This window comes from Triticum dicoccoides, chromosome 5B (genome assembly GCF_002162155.2).
Source record: "Triticum dicoccoides isolate Atlit2015 ecotype Zavitan chromosome 5B, WEW_v2.0, whole genome shotgun sequence".
In the NCBI taxonomy this organism is placed as follows: Eukaryota; Viridiplantae; Streptophyta; class Magnoliopsida; order Poales; family Poaceae; genus Triticum; species Triticum dicoccoides.
This window is the reverse complement of record NC_041389.1, coordinates 123,970,737-123,991,544: the sequence shown is the minus strand read 5'-3', so window position 1 is coordinate 123,991,544 and position 20,808 is coordinate 123,970,737.

Genomic DNA, 20,808 nt, shown 5'->3' with positions numbered 1-20,808 from the left:
TGCTGCAAGCTGCCTCTCTGATTTCCATCGGCCATCGCATGTTCACACACGCGCACGGCAGCAGGTGAGGGAGTCCTGGATAAGGGGGTATCCATACAGCTGGACTATATACTTTGGCCAGACTGTTGGACCATGAAGATACAAGACTCAAGACTTCGTACCGTGTCCGGGTGGGACTCTCCTTTGCGTGGAAGACAAGCTTGGCGATTCGGATGTTAGATCTCCTTCCTTGTAACCGACTCCGTGTAACCCTAGCCCCCTCCGATGTCTATATAAACCGGAGGGTTTAGTCCATAGGACGAGGACAATCAGAATCATAGGCTAGCTTCTAGGGTTTAGCCTCTACGATCTCATCGTAGATCAACTCTTGTAATACTCATATCATCAAGATCAATCAAGCAGGAAGTAGGGTATTACCTCCATCGAGGGGGCCTGAACCTGGGTAAAACATTGTGTCCCCTGCCTCCTGTTACCATTAGCCTTAGACGCACAGTTCGGGACCCCCTACCCGAGATCCGCCGGTTTTGACACCGACATTGGTGCTTTCATTGAGAGTTCCTCTGTGTTGTCATGGCTCCTTCAATCGTCAACAACAACGCGGTCTAGGGTGAGACTTTTCTCGCCGAACAGATCTACGTGTTCGGCAGCCTCGCACTGCGGGCCAATTCGCTTGGCCATTTGGAGCAGATCGACAGCTACGCCCCTGGCCATCAGGTCAGGTTCGGAAACTTGAACTACACGGACGATATCCACGGAGACTTGATCTTTGACGGATTCAGGCCTACGCCAGGAGCACCGAACAGTCACGATGAGCACGGCTTAGACATGCTGTCAGACAATATGCGGGATATCGCAGCTGCAATAGCTCCGGACCTAAATCCGGGGCTGATCGCGTCGTTCGATGATGGGTGGATGGACCCCGCCCCAGAGGCCGCATACTCAACGGCGGTAGAGCCGAACGCAGACTCCATCCCCCAAGGAAGTCTGTGTCACCGGACCCCCGGACTTGTGTCCGGCTGTAGGTTCCAGACCGCGCGCCCCCAAGCCCACCGAATCCGGTTGGGCTCCAGTAATGGAGTTCACCGCTGCGGATATCTTCCAGCACTCGCCCTTCGGTGACATGCTGAATTCATTAAGGTCCCTAAGGGAGTCCTGGACTAGGGGGTGTCCGGACAGCCGGACTATCATCGTCCGCCGGACTCCAAGACTACGAAGATACAAGATTGAAGACTCCGTCCCGTGTCCGGATGGGACTTTCCTTGGCGTGGAAGGCAAGCTTGGCGACATGGATATGTAGATCTCCTACCATTGTAACTGACTCTGTGTAACCCTAGCCCTCTCCGGTGTCTATATAAACCGGGGGGCTTTAGTCCGTAGGACATAACCTCCATTACAATAATCATACCATAGGCTAGCTGCTAGGGTTTAGCCTCCTTGATCTCGTGGTAGATCCACTCTTGTACTACCCATCATTAATATTAATCAAGCAGGACGTAGGGTTTTACCTCCATCAAGAGGGCCCGAACCTGGGTAAAACATCGTGTCCCTTGTCTCCTGTTACCATTCGCCTAGACGCACAGTTCGGGACCCCCTACCCGAGATCCGCCGGTTTTGACACCGACATTGGTGCTTTCATTGAGAGTTCCTCTGTGTCGTCACCAATAGGCTTGATGGCTCCTTCAATCAACAACAACACCGTCTAGGGTGAGACGTTTCTCCCCGGACAGATCTTCGTATTCGGCGGCTTCGCACTGCGGGCTAATTCACTTGGCCATCTGGAGCAGATCGAAAGCTACGCCCCTGGCCGTCAGGTCAGGTTCGGAAGCCTAAACTTCACGGCCAACATCCGCGGGGACTTGATCTTCGACGGACTCGAGCCACAGCCGAGCGTGCCGTACTATCACGATGGGCATGATTTAGCTCTGCCGCCGGACAGTGCCTTGGTGGCCGCACACGAATCCGCTCCGGCTCTCAGTCCGGAGCCGATCGCCCAGATCGAGGACCGGTGGCTGGACACTGCCTCGGGGGCTGCAACTTCCACGGCGATGGAGCCGAACACTAACCTTGTCCCCTGCAAAGCTCGTAACTCCGAGGTGCCGGACTCCCTGCCGGACTCCGAACCTCCCGTGCCCCTGCCAATCGAATCTGATTGGGCGCCGATCATGGAGTTCACCGCTGCGGACATCTCTCAGCACTCGCCCTTTGGCGACATCCTAAATTCGCTAAAGCATCTCTCGCTATCCGGAGAGCCCTGGCCGGATTATGGCCAGGATGGTTGGGATGCGGACGACGAAGAAATTCAAAGCCCACCCGCCACCCACTTTGTAGCCACTGTCGATGATCTAACCGACATGCTTGACTATGACTCCAATGACATCGACGGTATGGACGACGATGCTGGAGACGATCAAGAACCAGCGCCTACAGGACACTGGAAGACCACCCCAACATACGACGTATTTATGGTAGATACCCCAAAAGGAAGCAATAACGAGGACCAATGGGGCGCGGCAAAGGATAATCCCGCCGATAAACAACCAAAACGGCGACGCAGACGCCGCCCTAAGTCCCGCCTCGACAACAACAGCGCTCCTAATGACCCAACAATAGAGCAGGGCAAACTAGTGGACGACGAACATGCAGCCAAGCAACCGGCCGAACAGGACGAATCGGATAATCAATCCAATCCCGACAAAACCAACAGTCCGGACGACCTCACGCCGGACATACCACCGGAGCATAAGAACCTTCACGGAAGACTCGTCGCCACCGCAAGAAGCTTGAAGAAGGAAAAACGGAAGCTCAAAACAGCGGAAGACATACTGAGAATGAGGTGGAGCAAAGTACTCAAGACCGCTGACAAATACGGCAATGGCCATCAATCAAAGAGCTACCCGAAGCGCAAGGTGCTGCCAGAATTTAACCAGGAAGCCATAGAGCCCCCACAGTCAAAAAACAAACAGGCCGCCTGGCCGGATAGACGGCCAGATGATAGGCCAAAATCTACAAGTGGCGCCGCACACAAGCCGACTCATGACCCTGCGAAAACAGATGGCCCAGCCAGGTCCATTTACGGGCCAAAAAAGAGGGCCCCAGGAAGCAACACAACACGTCAAGTGTTCGAAGACAGCGGTACACCCAAATACAGGGGCGCCGCACACCCACTATGTTTCACCAATGAGGTGCTGGATCATGAATTCCCAGCAGGGTTTAAACCCATAAACATAGAGGCTTACGATGGAACAACAGACCCTGGAGTCTGGATAGAGGATTATATACTACACGTACACATGGCTAGAGGAGATGACCTCCACGCCATAAAATACCTACCCCTCAAGCTCAAAGGGCCAGCTCGGCATTGGCTCAAAAGCCTCCTAGAAAACACTGTTGGAAGTTGGGAAGCGCTTGAGGACGCGTTTAGAGCAAATTTTCAAGGGACTTATGTCCGCCCTCCGGATGCAGACGATCTAAGTCATATAACTCAACAGCCCGGAGAGTCAGCGTGCAAATTCTGGAACAGGTTCCTTACTAAAAAGAACCAAATAGTCAACTGTCCAGACGCCGAAGCCTTAGCAGCTTTTAAACACAACGTCCGAGACGAATGGCTCGCCAGACACCTCGGCCAAGAGAAGCCGAGGACAATGTCCGCGCTAACAAGCCTCATGACCCGCTTTTGCGCGGGGGAAGATAGCTGGCTAGCAAGATGCAGCACCAGCGACCCAAGTACATCCGAGATCAGAGATGGAAACGGAAAATCACGGCGCAGAAAAGATCAGCGCCGGAATAAAGAGAAAAGCCCAAAGAACACGGCGGTCAACTCCGGATTCAAAAGCTCGCAGCCAAACAACAAAACACTGCCTCTTAAGGATAACAGTGATGAGCTATCCAACTTAAACAAAATTTTGGATCGGATATGTCAAATCCACAGTACCCCCGGAAGGCCTGCAAACCACACCCACCGAGATTGTTGGGTTTTCAAATAGTCCGGCCGACTCAACGCCGAACACAAGGGGCTCGACGCATCAAGCGAGGACGATGATAAACCCCACCAGCAGAGCACCAGAAAACAAAAGACTTTCCCACAAGAAGTCAAAGTAGTAAACTCACTTCATGTGATAATACGGAAAAGCAATGTGGCACCCACTGAAATGGGTCTCGCACGGTCCACCCCAGCGGAACATCGAGATTGGATATCAAAACCAATCACTTTCGACCACCTGGATGTTGGGGAACGTAGTAATTTCAAAAAAATTCCTACGCACACGCAAGATCATGGTGATGATATAGCAATGAGAGGGGAGAGTGTTCGTCCACGTACCCTCGTAGACCGTAAGCGGAAGCGTTAGCACAACGCGGTTGATGTAGTCGTACGTCTTCACGATCCGACCGATCCAAGCACCGAACATACGGAGCCTCCGAGTTCAGCTCGATGACGTCCCTCGAACTTCGATCCAGCCGAGTGTTGAGGGAGAGTTCCTTCAGCACGACGGCGTGGTGACGATCTTGATGTTCTATACCGGCGCAGGGCTTCGCCTAAGCTTCGCGACGATATGACCGAGGTGGAATATGGTGGAAGGGGGCACCGCACACGGCTAAGGAACGATCCGTAGATCAACTTGTGTGTCTATGGGGTGCCCTCCCGCCCCCGTATATAAAGGAGCCAGGGAGGAGGAGGCCGCCGGCCTAAGGGGCGCGCCAAGGGGGGAGTCCTACTCCCACCGGGAGTAGGACTCCCCTTTTCCAAGTTGGAGTAGGAGAGAAGGAGGAAAGAGGGGAGGAGGGGAAGGAAAGGGGGGGCGTCGCCCCCCTTCCCTTGTCCTATTCGGACTAGGAGGGGGAGGGGCGCGCGGCCCCCTCCTTGCTCCTTCCTCTTCTCCCTCTTGGCCCATGTAGGCCCATTAACCTCCCGGGGGGTTTCGGTAACCTCCCGGTACTCCGGTAAAATGCCGATTTTACCCGGAACCATTCCGATGTCCAAATATAGGCTTCCAATATATCAATCTTTATGTCTCGACCATTCCGAGACTCCTCGTCATGTCCGTGATCACATCCGGGACTCCGAACAAACTTCGGTACATCAAAACTTATAAACTCATAATAAAACTGTCATCGAAACGTTAAGCGTGCGGATCCTACGGGTTCGAGAACTATGTAGACATGACCTAAAACCATTCTCGGTCAATAACCAATAGCGGGACCTGGATGCCCATATTGGTTCCTACATATTCTACGAAGATCTTTATCGGTCAAACCGCATAACAACATACTTTGTTCCCTTTGTCATCGGTATGTTACTTGCCCGAGATTTGATCGTCGGTATCCAATACCTAGTTCAATCTCGTTACCGGTAAGTCTCTTTACTCGTTCCGTAATACGTCATCTCATAACTAACTCATTAGTTACATGCTTGCACGGCTTAGGTGATGAGTATTACCGAGAGGGCCTAGAGATACCTCTCCGACAATCGGAGTGACAAATCCTAATCTCGAATTATGCCAACCCAACATGTACCTTCGGAAACACCTGTAGAGCACCTTTATAATCACCCAGTTACGTTGTGACATTTGGTAGCACACAAAGTGTTCTTCCGGTAAACGGGAGTTGCACAATCTCATAGTTGCAGGAACTTTGTATAAGTCATGAAGAAAGCAATAGCAGTATACTAAACGATCAAGTGATAGGCTAACAGAATGGGTCATGTCAATCACATCATTCTTCTAATGATGTGATCCCACTAATCAAATGACAACACATGTCTATGGTCAGGAAACATAACCATCTTTGATTAATGAGCTAGTCAAGTAGAGGCATACTAGTGACTATAGTTTTGTCTATGTATTCACACATGTAATTGATGTGTACCTTACCAGTAATCGTAGTGACTCCTGGGTATTTGATACCGGTGCCGTTGCTCATATTTGTAACACACAGCAGGAGCTGCGGAATAAACGGAGACTGGCAAAGGACGAGGTGACGATGCGCGTCGGGAATGGTTCCAAGGTCGATGTGATCGCCGTCGGCACGCTACCTCTACATTTACCTACGGGATTAGTTTTGAACCTCAATAATTGTTATTTAGTGCCAAGTTTGAGAATGAACATTGTATCTGGATCTCGTTTAATTCGAGATGGCTACTCATTTAAATCCGAGAATAATGGTTGTTCTATTTATATGAGAGATATGTTTTATGGTCATGCTCCGATGGTGAATGGTTTATTCTTTATGAATATCGACCGTAATGCTACACATATTCATAGTGTAAGTACCAAAAGATGTAAGATTGATAGTGATAGTCCCACATACTTGTGGCACTGCCACCTTGGTCACATAGGTGTCAAACGCATGAAGAAGCTCCATGCTGATGGACTTTTAGAGTCTCTTGATTACGAATCATTTGACACGTGCGAACCATGCCTCATGGGTAAAATGACCAAGACTCCGTTCTCAGGAACAATGGAGCGAGCAACCAACTTATTGGAAATCATACATACTGATGTGTGCGGTCCAATGAGTGTTGAGGCTCGCGGTGGCTATCGTTATGTTCTCACCCTCACTGATGACTTGAGTAGATATGGGTATGTCTACTTAATGAAACACAAGTCTGAGACCTTTGAAAAGTTCAAGGAATTTCAGAGTGAGGTTGAGAATCAACGTGACAGGAAAATCAAGTTTCTACGATCAGATCGTGGAGGAGAATACTTGAGTCACGAATTTGGCACACACTTAAGAAAATGTGGAATAGTTTCACAACTCACGCCGCCTGGAACACCTCAGCGTAATGGTGTGTCCGAACGTCGTAATTGCACTCTATTAGATATGGTGCGATCTATGATGTCTCTTACCGATTTACCACTATCTTTTTGGGGCTATGCTTTAGAGACTGCCGCATTCACTTTAAATAGGGCACCGTCAAAATCCGTTGAGACGACACCGTATGAATTATGGTTTGGGAAGAAACCTAAGCTGTCATTTCTAAAAGTTTGGGGATGCGATGCTTATGTCTGGAAACTTCAACCTGAAAAGCTCGAACCCAAATCGGAAAAATGCGTCTTCATAGGATACCCTTGGGTATATCTTCTACCTCGGATCCCAAGGCAAGATCTTTGTTGCCAAGAATGGGTCCTTTCTGGAGAAAGAGTTTCTCTCGAAAGAAGTAAGTGGGAGGAAAGTAGAGCTTGATGAAGTATTACCTCTTGAACCGGAAAATGGCGAAACTCAAGAAAATGTTCCTGAGGTGCCTGCACCGACTAGAGAGGAAGTTATTGATGATGATCAAGATACTTCTGATCAAGCTCCTACTGAAATTCGAAGGTCCACAAGGACACGTTCTGCACCAGAGTGGTACGGCAACCCTGTCTTGGAAATCATGTTGTTAAACAACAGTGAACCTTCGAACTATGAAGAAGCGATGGCGGGCCCGGATTCCGACAAATGGCTAGAAGCCATGAAATCTGAGATAGGATCCATGTATGAAAATGAAGTATGGACTTTGACTGACTTGCCCGTTGAACGGCGAGCCATAGAAAATAAATGGATCTTTAAGAAGAAGACAGACGCGGATGGTAATGTGACCATCTATAAAGCTCGGCTTGTCGCTAAGGGTTATCGACAAGTTCAAGGGGTTGACTACGATGAGACTTTCTCACCGGTAGCGAAGCTGAAGTCCGTCCGAATCATGTTAGCAATTGCCGCATTTTATGATTATGAAATTTGGCAAATGGATGTCAAAACAGCATTCCTTAATGGTTTCCTTAAGGAAGAATTGTATATGATGCAGCCAGAAGGTTTTGTCGATCCTAAGAATGCTGACAAGGTGTGCAAGCTCCAACGCTCGATTTATGGGCTGGTGCAAGCATCTCGGAGTTGGAACATTCGTTTTGATGAGATGATCAAAGCGTTTGGGTTTACACAGACTTATGGAGAAGCCTGTGTTTACAAGAAAGTGAGTGGGAGCTCTATAGCATTTCTCATACTATATGTAGATGACATACTTTTGATGGGAAATGATATAGAACTTTTGGACAGCATTAAGGCCTACTTGAATAAGAGTTTTTCAATGAAGGACCTTGGAGAAACTGCTTATATATTAGGCATCAAGATCTATAGGGATAGATCGAGACGCCTCATAGGTCTTTCACAAAGCACATATCTTGATAAGGTTTTGAAGAAGTTCAAAATGGATCAGTCCAAGAAAGGGTTCTTGCCTGTTTTGCAAGGTGTGAAATTGAGCTCAGCTCAATGTCCGACCATGGCAGAAGATATAGAAGAGATGCGTGTCATCCCCTATGCCTCAGCCATAGGTTCTATTATGTATGCCATGCTGTGTACCAGACCTGATGTAAACCTTGCCGTAAGTTTGGTAGGAAGGTACCAAAGTAATCCCGGCAAGGAACATTGGACAGCGGTCAAGAATATCCTGAAGTACCTGAAAAGGACAAAGGAAATGTTTCTCGTTTATGGAGGTGACGAAGAGCTCGTCGTAAAGGGTTACGTCGACGCTAGCTTCGACACAGATCTGGATGACTCTAAGTCACAAACCGGATACGTGTATATTTTGAATGGTGGGGCAGTAAGCTGGTGCAGTTGCAAGCAGAGCGTCGTGGCGGGATCTACATGTGAAGCGGAGTACATGGCAGCCTCGGAGGCAGCACATGAAGCAATTTGGGTGAAGGAGTTCATCACCGACCTAGGAGTCATACCCAATGCATCGGGGCCGATCAAGCTCTTCTGTGACAACACTGGAGCAATTGCACTTGCCAAGGAGCCCAGGTTTCACAAGAAGACAAGGCACATCAAGCATCGCTTCAACTTCATTCGTGAAAATGTTCAAGATGGAGACATAGAGATTTGTAAAGTACATACGGACCTGAATGTAGCGGATCCGTTGACTAAACCTCTCCCTAGAGCAAAACATGATCAACACCAGAATTCCATGGGTGTTCGATTCATCACAATGTAACTAGATTATTGACTCTAGTGCAAGTGGGAGACTGTTGGAAATATGCCCTCGAGGCAATAATAAAAGCATTATTATTATATTTCTTTGTTCATGATAATTGTCTTTATTCATGCTATAATTGTATTTTCCGGAAATCGTAATACATGTGTGAATAACAGACACCAACATGTCCCTAGTAATCCTCTAGTTGACTAGCTCGTTGATAAATAGATAGTCATGATTTCCTGGCTATGGACATTGGATGTCATTGATAACGGGATCACATCATTAGGATAATGATGTGATGGACAAGACCCAATCCTAAGCATAGCGTGAGATCGTGTAGTTCGTTTGCTAGAGCTTTTCTAATGTCAAGTATCTTTTCCTTTGACCATGAGATCGTGTAACTCCCGGATACCCTAGGAGTGCTTTGCGTGTATCAAACGTCACAACGTAACTGGGTGACTATAAAGGTGCACTACAGGTATCTCCGAAAGTGTCTGTTGGGTTGACACGGATCGAGACTGGGATTTGTCACTCCGTATGACGGAGAGGTATCACTGGGCCCACTCGGTAATGCATCATCATAATGAGCTCAAAGTGACCAAGTGTCTGGTCACGGGATCATGCATTACGGTATGAGTAAAGTGACTTGCCGGTAACGAGATTGAACGAGGTATTGGGATACCGATGATCGAATCTCGGGCAAGTAACATATCGATTGACAAAGGGAATTGCATACGGGGTTGATTGAATCCTTGACATTGTGGTTCATCCGATGAGATCATCGTGGAGCATGTGGGAGCCAACATGGGTATCCAGATCCCGCTGTTGGTTATTGACCGGAGAGTCGTCTCGGTCATGTCTGCTTGTCTCCCGAACCCGTAGGGTCTACACACTTAAGGTTCGGTGACGCTAGGGTTGTAGGGATATGTATATGCAGTAACCCGAATGTTGTTCGGAGTCCCGGATGAGATCCCGAACGTCACGAGGAGTTCCGGAATGGTCCGGAGGTAAAGATTTATATATGGGAAGTCCTGTTTCAGGCATCGGGACAAGTTTCGGGGTTATCGGTATTGTACCGGGACCACCGGAAGGGTCCCGGGGGCCCACCGGGTGGGGCCACCTGCCCCGGGGGGGCACATGGGCTGTAGGGGGTGCGCCTTGGCCTACATGGGCCAAGGGCACCAGCCCCACATAGGCCCATGCGCCTAGGGTTTAAGGGGGGAAGAGTCCTAGGAGGGGAAGGCACCTCCTAGGTGCCTTGGGGGGGAGGGAAACCCCCCCTTGGCCGCCGCCCCCCCTAGGAGATTTGATCTCCTAGGGCCGGCCACCCCCCTTGGACCTCCTATATATAGTGGGGGAAATGAGGGACTTCATACCTTGGCCTTTTGTTGCCTCCTTCTCCCTCTCCAACACCTCCTCCTCCTCCATAGTGCTTAGCGAAGCTCTGCCGGAGTATTGCAGCTCCATCAACACCACGCCGTCGTGCTGCTGCTGGTGCCATCTCCCTCAACCTCTCCTCTCCCCTTGCTGGATCAAGAAGGAGGAGATGTGGCTGTTCCGTACGTGTGTTGAATGCGGAGGTGCCGTCCGTTCGGTGCTAGGATCTCCGGTGATTCGGATCACGTCGTGTTCGACTACATCATCCCCGTTCTTTGAACGCTTCCGCTCGCGATCTACAAGGTACGTAGATGCATCTAATGACTCGTTGCTAGATGAACTCATAGATGGATCTTGGTGAAACCGTAGGAAATTTTTTTGTTTTCTGCAACGTTCCCCGACAGTGGCATCATGAGCTAGGTCTATGCGTAGTTCTTCTTGCACGAGTAGAACACAATTTGTTGTGGGCGTAGATTTGTCAACTTTATTGCCGCTACTAGTCTTATCTTGCTTCAGCGGTATTGTGGGATGAAGCGGCCCGGACCAACCTTACACGTACGCTTACGTGAGACCGGTTCCACCGACTAACATGCACTAGTTGCATAAGGTGGCTGGCGGGTGTCTGTCTCTCCCACTTTAGTTGGAGCGGATTCGATGAAAAGGGTCCTTATGAAGGGTAAATAGAAGTTGACAAATCACGTTGTGGCTTTCACGTAGGTAAGAAAATGTTCTTGCTAGAACCCTACTTCAGCCACGTAAAACTTGCAAACAACAATTAGAGGACGTCTAACTTGTTTTTGCAGCAAGTGCTTGGTGATATGATATGGCCAAAGTTGTGATGAATGATGAATGATCTATATGTCATGTATGAGATGTTCATGCTATTGTAATAGGAATCACGACTTGCATGTCGATGAGTATGACAACCGGCAGGAGCCATAGGAGTTGTCTTTATTTTTTTTGTATGACCTGCGTGTCATTGAAGAATGCCATGTAAACTACTTTACTTTATTACTAAACGCGTTACTCATAGAAGTAGAAGTAGTCGTTGGCGTGACAACTTCATGAAGACACGATGATGGAGATCATGATGATGGAGATCATGGTGTCATGATGGTGACAAGATGATCATGGAGCCCCGAAGATGAAGATCAAAGGAGCTATATGATATTGGCCATATCATGTCACTACTTTATATAATTGCATGTGATGTTTATTATGTTTATGCATCGTGTTTACTTAGAATGACGGTAGTAAATAAGATGATCCCTTACAAAATTTCAAGAAGTGTTCTCCCCTAACTGTGCACCGTTGCTACAGTTCGTCGCTTCTAAGCACCACGTGATGATCGGGTGTGATGGATTCTTACGTTCACATACAACGGGTGTAAGACAGTTTTACACAGCGAAAACACTTAGGGTTAACTTGACGAGCCTAGCATGTACAGACATGGCCTCGGAACACGGAGACCGAAAGGTCGAACACGAGTCGTATGGAAGATACGATCAACATGAGAATGTTCACCGACGATGACTAGTCCGTCTCACGTGATGATCGGACACGGCCTAGTCGACTCGGATCGTGTAACACTTAGATGACTAAAGGGATGTCAAATCTGAGTGGGAGTTCATTATAATTTGATTAGATGAACTTAATTATCATGCACTTAGTCTAAATATTTTACAATATGTCTTGTAGATCAAATGGCCAACGTAGTCCTCAACTTCAACGCGTTCCTAGAGAAAACCAAGCTGAAAGACGATGGCAGCAACTATACGGACTGGGTCCGGAACCTGAGGATCATCCTCATAGCTGCCAAGAAAGATTATGTCCTACAAGCACCGCTGGGTGACGCACCTGTTCTCCCTGCAGAACAAGACATTATGAACGCTTGGCAGGCACGTACCGATGACTACTCCCTCGTTCGGTGCGGCATGCTTTACAGCCTAGAGCCGGGGCTCCAAAAGCGTTTTGAGAGACATGGAGCATATGAGATGTTCGAAGAGCTGAAAATGGTTTTCCAAGCTCATGCCCGGGTCGAGAGATATGAAGTCTCCGACAAAATTATTCAGCTGTAAGATGGAGGAAAATAGTTTTGCCTGTGAGCACATACTCACTATGTCTGGGTTACATAACCGCTTGACTCAGCTGGGAGTTAATCTTCCGGATGATGCGGTCATTGACAGAATCCTCCAGTCGCTTCCACCAAGCTACAAGAGCTTTGTGATGAACTTCCATATGCAGGGGATGGAAAAGACCATTCCTGAAGTATTTGCAATGCTGAAATCAGCAGAGGTAGAAGTCAAGAAGGAACATCAAGTGTTGATGGTCAATAAAACCACTAAGTTCAAGAAGGGCAAGGGTAAAAAGAACTTCAAGAAGGACGGCAAGGTAGTTGCCGCGCCCAGCAAGCAAGATGCCGGGAAGAAGCCAAAGAATGGACCCAAGCCCGAGACTGAGTGCTTTTATTGCAAGGAAAGTGGTCACTGGAAGCGAAACTGCCCCAAATACTTAGCGGACAAGAAGGCCGGCAAAACCAAAGGTATATTTGATATACATGTAATTGATGTGTACCTTACCAGTAATCGTAGTGACTCTTGGGTATTTGATACCGGTGCCGTTGCTCATATTTGTAACACACAGCAGGAGCTGCAGAATAAACGGAGACTGGCAAAGGACGAGGAGACGATGCGCGTCGGGAATGGTTCCAAGGTCGATGTGATCGCCATCGGCACGCTACCTCTACATTTACCTACGGGATTAGTTTTGAACCTCAATAATTGTTATTTAGTGCCAAGTTTGAGCATGAACATTGTATCTGGATCTCGTTTAATTCGAGATGGCTACTCATTTAAATCCGAGAATAATGGTTGTTCTATTTATATGAGAGATATGTTTTATGGTCATGCTCCGATGGTGAATGGTTTATTCTTTATGAATCTCGAGCGTAATGCTACACATATTCATAGTGTAAGTACCAAAAGATGTAAGATTGATAGTGATAGTCCCACATACTTGTGGCACTGCCACCTTGGTCACATAGGTGTCAAACGCATGAAGAAGCTCCATGCTGATGGACTTTTAGAGTCTCTTGATTACGAATCATTTGACACGTGCGAACCATGCCTCATGGGTAAAATGACCAAGACTCCGTTCTCAGGAACAATGGAGCGAGCAACCAACTTATTGGAAATCATACATACTGATGTGTGCGGTCCAATGAGTGTTGAGGCTCGCGGTGGCTATCGTTATGTTCTCACCCTCACTGATGACTTGAGTAGATATGGGTATGTCTACTTAATGAAACACAAGTCTGAGACCTTTGAAAAGTTCAAGGAATTTCAGAGTGAGGTTGAGAATCAACGTGACAGGAAAATCAAGTTTCTACGATCAGATCGGGGAGGAGAATACTTGAGTCACGAATTTGGCACACACTTAAGGAAATGTGGAATAGTTTCACAACTCACGCCGCCTGGAACACCTCAGCGTAATGGTGTGTCCGAACGTCGTAATCGCACTCTATTAGATATGGTGCGATCTATGATGTCTCTTACCGATTTACCACTATCTTTTTGGGGCTATGCTTTAGAGACTGTCGCATTCACTTTAAATAGGGCACCGTCGAAATCCGTTGAGATGACACCGTATGAATTATGGTTTGGGAAGAAACCTAAGCTGTCATTTCTAAAAGTTTGGGGATGCGATGCTTATGTCAGGAAACTTCAACCTGAAAAGCTCGAACCCAAATCGGAAAAATGCGTCTTCATAGGATACCCTTGGGTATATCTTCTACCTCAGATCCCAAGGCAAGATCTTTGTTGCCAAGAATGGGTCCTTTCTGGAGAAAGAGTTTCTCTCGAAAGAAGTAAGTGGGAGGAAAGTAGAGCTTGATGAAGTATTACCTCTTGAACCGGAAAATGGCGAAACTCAAGAAAATGTTCCTGAGGTGCCTGCACCGACTAGAGAGCAAGTTATTGATGATGATCAAGATACTTCTGATCAAGCTCCTACTGAAATTCGAAGGTCCACAAGGACACGTTCTGCACAGAAGTGGTACGGCAACCCTGTCTTGGAAATCATGTTGTTAAACAACAGTGAACCTTCGAACTATGAAGAAGCAATGGCGGGCCCGGATTCCGACAAATGGCTAGAAGCCATGAAATCTGAGATAGGATCCATGTATGAAAACGAAGTATGGACTTTGACTGACTTGCCCGTTGAACGGCGAGCCATAGAAAATAAATGGATCTTTAAGAAGAAGATAGACGCGGATGGTAATGTGACCATCTATAAAGCTCGCCTTGTCGCTAAGGGTTATCGACAAGTTCAAGGGGTTGACTACGATGAGACTTTCTCACCGGTAGCGAAGCTGAAGTCCATCCGAATCATGTTAGCAATTGCCGCATTTTATGATTATGAAATTTGGCAAATGGACGTCAAAACGACATTCCTTAATGGTTTCCTTAAGGAAGAATTGTATATGGTACAGCCAGAAGGTTTTGTCGATGCTAAGAATGCTGACAAGGTGTGCAAGCTCCAATGCTCGATTTATGGGCTGGTGCAAGCATCTCGGAGTTGGAACATTCGTTTTGATGAGATGATCAAAGCGTTTGGGTTTACACAGACTTATGGAGAAGCCTGTGTTTACAAGAAAGTGAGTGGGAGCTCTATAGCATTTCTCATACTATATGTAGATGACATACTTTTGATGGGAAATGATATAGAACTTTTGGACAGCATTAAGGCCTACTTGAATAAGAGTTTTTCAATGAAGGACCTTGGAGAAGCTGCTTATATATTAGGCATCAAGATCTATAGGGATAGATCGAGACGCCTGATAGGTCTTTCACAAAGCACATATCTTGATAAGGTTTTGAAGAAGTTCAAAATGGATCAGTCCAAGAAAGGGTTCTTGCCTGTTTTGCGAGGTGTGAAATTGAGTTCAGCTCAATGTCCGACCACGGCAGAAGATATAGAAGAGATGCGTGTCATCCCCTATGCCTCAGCCATAGGTTCTATTATGTATGCCATGCTGTGTACCAGACCTGATGTAAACCTTGCCGTAAGTTTGGTAGGAAGGTACCAAAGTAATCCCGGCAAGGAACACTAGACAGCGGTCAAGAATATCCTGAAGTACCTGAAAAGGACAAAGGAAATGTTTCTCGTTTATGGAGGTGACGAAGAGCTCGTCGTAAAGGGTTACGTCGATGCTAGCTTCGACACAGATCTGGATGACTCTAAGTCACAAACCGGATACGTGTATATTTTGAATGGTGGGGCAGTAAGCTGGTGCAGTTGCAAGCAGAGCGTCGTGGCGGGATCTACATGTGAAGCGGAGTACATGGCAGCCTCGGAGGCAGCACATGAAGCAATTTGGGTGAAGGAGTTCATCACCGACCTAGGAGTCATACCCAATGCATCGGGGCCGATCAAGCTCTTCTGTGACAACACTGGAGCTATTGTACTTGCCAAGGAGCCCAGGTTTCACAAGAAGACAAGGCACATCAAGCGTCGCTTCAACTCCATTTGTGAAAATGTTCAAGATGGAGACATAGAGATTTGTAAAGTACATACGGACCTGAATGTAGCGGATCCGTTGACTAAACCTCTCCCTAGAGCAAAACATGATCAACACCAGAATTCCATGGGTGTTCGATTCATCACAATGTAATTAGATTATTAACTCTAGTGCAAGTGGGAGACTGTTGGAAATATGCCCTAGAGGCAATAATAAAAGCATTATTATTATATTTCTTTGTTCATGATAATTGTCTTTATTCATGCTATAATTGTATTTTTCGGAAATCGTAATACATGTGTGAATAACAGACACCAACATGTCCCTAGTAATCCTCTAGTTGACTAGCTCGTTGATCAATAGATAGTCATGATTTCCTGGCTATGGACATTGGATGTCATTGATAACGGGATCACATCATTAGGATAATGATGTGATGGACAAGACCCAATCCTAAGCATAGCGTGAGATCCTGTAGTTCGTTTGCTAGAGCTTTTCTAATGTCAAGTATCTTTTCCTTTGACCATGAGATCGTGTAACTCCCGGATACCGTAGGAGTGCTTTGGGTGTATCAAACGTCACAACGTAACTGGGTGACTATAAAGGTGCACTACAGGTATCTCCAAAAGTGTCTGTTGGGTTGACACGGATCGAGACTGGGATTTGTCACTCCGTATGATGGAGAGGTATCACTGGGCCCACTCGGTAATGCATCATCATAATGATCTCAAAGTGACTAAGTGTCTGGTCACGGGATCATGCATTACGGTACGAGTAAAGTGACTTGCCGGTAACGAGATTGAACGAGGTATTGGGATACCGACGATCGAATATCGGGCAAGTAACATATCAATTGACAAAGGGAATTGCATACGGGGTTGATTGAATCCTCGACATCGTGGTTCATCCGATGAGATCATCGTGGAGCATGTGGGAGCCAACATGGGTATCCAGATCCCGCTGTTGGTTATTGACCGGAGAGTCGTCTCGGTCATGTCTGCTTGTCTCCCGAACCCGTAGGGTCTACACACTTAAGGTTCGGTGACGCTAGGGTTGTAGGGATATGTATATGCAGTAACCCGAATGTTGTTCGGAGTCCCGGATGAGATCCCGGATGTCACGAGGAGTTCCGGAATGGTTCGGAGGTAAAGATTTATATATGGGAAGTCCTATTTCGGGCATCGGGACAAGTTTCGGGGTTATCGGTATTGTACCGGGACCATCGAAAGGGTCCCGGGGGCCCACCGGGTGGGGCCACCTGCCCCGGGGGGCCACATGGGCTGTAGGGGGTGCTCCTTGGCCTACATGGGCCAAGGGCACCAGCCCCACATAGGCCCATGCGCCTAGGGTTTAATGGGGGAAGAGTCCTAGGAGGGGAAGGCACCTCCTAGGTGCCTTGGGGGGGAGGGAAACCCCCCCTTGGCCGCCGCCCCCCTAGGAGATTTGATCTCCTAGGGCCGGCCACCCCCCTTGGCCCTCCTATATATAGTGGGGGAAAGGAGGGACTTCATACCTTGGCCTTTGGTTGCCTCCTTCTCCCTCTCCAACACCTCCTCCTCCTCCATAGTGCTTAGCGAAGCTCTGCCGGAGTACTGCAGCTCCATCAACACCACGCCGTCGTGCTGCTGCTGGTGCCATCTCCCTCAACCTCTCCTCTCCCCTTGCTGGATCAAGAAGGAGGAGACGTGGCTGTTCCGTACGTGTGTTGAACGCGAAGGTGCCGTCCGTTCGGTGCTAGGATCTCCGGTGATTCGGATCACGTCGTGTTCGACTACATCATCCCCGTTCTTTGAACGCTTCCGCTCGTGATCTACAAGGTACGTAGATGCATCTAATGACTCGTTGCTAGATGAACTCATAGATGGATCTTGGTGAAACCGTAGGAATTTTTTTTGTTTTCTGCAACGTTCCCCAACAGTATCCGGTTTGCGATTTAGAATCGTCCGGATCAGTGTCAAAGCTTGCATCGACTAACCATTTACGACTAGCTCTTTGTCACCTCCATATACGAGAAACATATCCTTAGTCCTTTTCAGGTATTTCAGGATGTTCTTGACCGCTGTCCAGTGATCCACTCCTGGATTACTTTGGTACCTTCCTGCCAAGCTTATTGCTAAGCATACGTCAGGTCTGGTACACAGCATTGCATACATGATAGAGCCTATGGCTGAAGCATAGGGAACATTTTTCATTTTCTCTCTATCTTCTGCTGTGGTCGGGCATTGAGTTTGACTCAACTTCACACCTTGTAGCACAGGCAAGAATCCTTTCTTTGCCTGATCCATTTTGAACTTTTTCAAAATCTTGTCAAGGTATGTGCTTTGTGAAAGTCCTATTAAGCGTCTTGATCTATCTCTATAGATCTTGATGCCCAATATGTAAGCAGCTTCACCGAGGTCTTTCATTGAAAAACTTTTATTCAAGTATCCCTTTATGCTATCCAGAAATTCTATATCATTTCCAATTAATAATATGTCATCAACATATAAAACTAGAAATGCTACAGAGCTCCCACTCACTTTCTTGTAAATACAGGCTTCTCCAAAAGTCTGTATAAAACCATATGCTTTGATCACACTATCAAAGCGTTTATTCCAACTCCGAGATGCTTGCACCAGTCCATAAATGGAACGCTGGAGCTTGCACACTTTGTCAGCACCTTTTGGATCAACAAAACCTTCTAGCTACATCATATACAACTCTTTTCTAGAAATCCATTCAAGAATGCAGTCTTGACATCCATTTGCCAAATTTCATAATCATGAAATGCAGCAATAGCCAACATGATTCGGACAGACTTAAGCATCGCTACGAGTGAGAAAGTCTCATCATAGTCAACCCCTTGAACTTGTCGAAAACCTTTCGCAACAAGTCGAGCTTTATAGACAGTAACATTACCATCAGCGTCAGTCTTCTTCTTAAAGATCCATTTATTCTCAAAGGCTTGCCGATCATCGGGCAAGTCAACCAAAGTCCATACTTTGTTTTCATACATGGATCCCATCTCAGATTTCATGGCCTCTAGCCATTTTGCGGAATCTGGGCTCATCATCGCTTCCTCATAGTTCGTAGGTTCATCATGGTCAAGTAACATGACTTCCAGAATAGGATTACCGTACCATTCTGGCGCGGATCTTACTCTGGTAGACCTACGAGGTTCAGCAGAAACTTGATCTGAAGTTTCATGATCAATATCATTAGCTTCCTCACTAATTGGTGTAGTTGTCACGAGAACCGGTTCTCGTGATGAACTACCTTCCAATAAGGGAGTAGATACAGTTATCTCATCAAGTTCTACTTTCCTCCCACTCACTTCTTTCGAGAGAAATTCCTTCTCTAGAAAGGATCCATTCTTAGCAACGAATGTCTTGCCTTCGGATCTGTGATAGAAGGTGTACCCAACAGTCTCTTTTGGGTATCCTATGAAGACACATTTCTCCGATTTGGGTTCGAGCTTATCTGGTTGAAGTTTCTTCACATAAGCATCGCAGCCCCAAACTTTAAGAAACGACAACTTTGGTTTCTTGCCAAACCACAGTTCATAAGGCGTCGTCTCAACGGATTTTGATGGTGCCCTATTTAACGTGAATGCGGCCGTCTCTAAAGCATAACCCCAAAACGATAGCGGTAAATCGGTAAGAGACATCATAGATCGCACCATATCGAGTAAAGTACGATTACGACGTTCGGACACACCATTTCGTTGTGGTGTTCCAGGTGGCGTGAGTTGCGAAACTATTCCGCATTGTTTCAAATGTAAACCAAACTCGTAACTCAAATATTCTCCTCCACGATCAGATCGTAGAAACTTTATTTTCTTGTTACGATGATTTTCTACTTCACTCTGAAATTCTTTGAACTTTTCAAATGTTTCAGACTTGTGCTTCATTAAGTAGATATACCCATATCTGCTTAAATCATCTGTGAAGGTGAGAAAATAACGATATCCGCCACGAGCCTCAACATTCATCGGACCACATACATCTGTATGTATGATTTCCAACAAATCTGTTGCTCTCTCCATAGTTCCGGAGAACGGTGTTTTAGTCATCTTGCCCATAAGGCATGGTTCGCAAGTACCAAGTGATTCATAATCTAGTGATTCCAGAAGTCCATCAGTATGGAGTTTCTTCATGCGTTTTACACCGATATGACCCAAACGGCAGTGCCACAAATAAGTTGCACTATCATTATCAACTCTGCATCTTTTGGCTTCAACATTATGAATATGTGTATCAGTACTATCGAGATTCAATAAAAATAGACCACTCTTCAAGGGCGCATGACCATAAAAGATATTACTCATATAAATAGAACAACCATTATTCTCTGATTTAAATGAATAACCGTCTCGCATCAAACAAGATCCAGATATAATGTTCATGCTCAACGCAGGCACCAAATAACAATTATTCAGGTCTAAAACTAATCCCGATGGTAGATGTAGAGGTAGCGTGCCGACCGCGATCACATCGACTTTGGAACCGTTTCCCACGCGCATCGTCACCTCGTCCTTGGCCAGTGCTCGCTTATTCCGTAGTCCCTGTTTCGAGTTGCAAATATTAGCAACAGAACCAGTATCAAATACCCAGGTGCTACTACGAGCTCTAGTTAGGTACACATCAATAACATCTATATCACATATACCTTTGTTCACTTTGCCATCCTTCTTATCCGCCAAATACTTGGGGCAGTTCCGCTTCCAGTGACCAGTCTGCTTGCAGTAGAAGCACTCAGTTTCAGGCTTAGGTCCAGACTTGGGTTTCTTCTCTTGAGCAGCAACTTGCTTGCCGTTCTTTTTGAAGTTCCCCTTCTTCTTCCCTTTGCCCTTCTTCTTGAAACTAGTGGTCTTGTTGACCATCAACACTTGATGCTCCTTCTTGATTTCTACCTCCGCGGCTTTCAGCATCGCGAAGAGCTCGGGAATAGTCTTGTTCATCCCTTGCATATTATAGTTCATCACGAAGCT